Source organism: Citrus clementina, unplaced genomic scaffold (assembly GCF_000493195.1).
Source record: "Citrus clementina cultivar Clemenules unplaced genomic scaffold, Citrus_clementina_v1.0 scaffold_1, whole genome shotgun sequence".
In the NCBI taxonomy this organism is placed as follows: domain Eukaryota; kingdom Viridiplantae; phylum Streptophyta; class Magnoliopsida; order Sapindales; family Rutaceae; genus Citrus; species Citrus x clementina.
Window position 1 is genome coordinate 23,907,586 of NW_006263303.1, and position 1,248 is coordinate 23,908,833.

At 34.2% G+C, this 1,248-nt stretch overlaps 1 pseudogene; it reads left to right on the forward strand.

The window, feature by feature from the left end:
- The first annotated feature begins 564 nt into the window (after window positions 1-564).
- Window positions 565-1,241, forward strand: LOC18054374 (annotated as a pseudogene).
- The last annotated feature ends 7 nt before the right edge of the window (window positions 1,242-1,248 follow it).

Below are 1,248 nucleotides of genomic sequence, written 5' to 3' on the forward strand. Positions count from 1 at the left end.
ATTAAGAGCATGAATTGGATTCTAGCACATAACTCTCTAGTAAGGATAAGAGAAAATTCTCTTTTTAAAAAAAATACTATTTCATTTAAAGGTATCATAGTGATATTTTGTTAAAGAGAGGCTTAAATATCACTTTAACAAAAATAGAATTATATAGAATGAAGTTCTGTGATAAAGAATTAAATTGTGTGAGATATAATAAGATATAAACAAAAGACTGTTTTGATACATAAAAGAGTATAGAATAAAAATTAATTTTAAAATTTATTAAATGAGTGTAAAAATCAAATGATATTCAAAATTAAATGTAGAGTGCAAATAATTCATTCTAAGATTATCTTTATCGTCTTAATGTTGCACTAATCAGTGTCCTTATAAAAGTCAAAATTCTCTCGAATTTTCATATTAAAATTGATATTTTAAAGCACACAATTACAGTACAGTACATCCTGAGGATTATTTATACATGAATTTCTCGTTAAAACACAGACCAGCTGAGTCTACAGCAGAGAAAAGAAACAAAAATGTAATAGCTAGAAATCAGTTAATCTAAATCTATATAATATGGGGACCAAAGCAACAGTTATTGGGAGTTCTCTGGTGGAGCCTTCGATTCTGGAGCTGGCAAATAATCAGCCACTGATCACAGTTCCTCCACGTTATGTTCGCGCTGAGATAGACCATCCCCTGATTCGCAACGACGATTCTTCAACACGACAACTTCCAGTCATTGACATGCACAGGCTGCTCTCTGGGGATGACTCAGAGCTTGAGAAGCTTGAGCATGCATGTAAAGACTGGGGTTTCTTTCAGGTACATAATAATTGAGCAGTGATATTCAGATAATAAAAATACTTGATCGCAAATCATTGCTTTTGTTAGCGTTCTTTCGGCTCTCGGTGTTTTTAGCATTTTCCATAAAAATCATTTTATTTCCTGAGCTTTAAGTTTCCTATAAGAACCATGTATGGAAAGAACAGCTTGTTTTAATCTGCATATATGCAGTTGATGAATCATGGAGTGAGCAGTTCATTGGTGGAGAAAGTGAAAGAAGGATTCAAGACTTCTTTAATCTTCCAATTGATGAGAAAAAGAAATTTTGGCAGCAGCCAGGGGATATTGAGGGATTTGGGCAGCTTTTTATTACGTCTGAGGAGCAGAAGCTTGATTGGGGATACGGCTTTACTATGTTCACTCTCCCAACCCATCTGAAGAAACCCCACTTGTTCCCCAAGTTGCCTCTCCCAT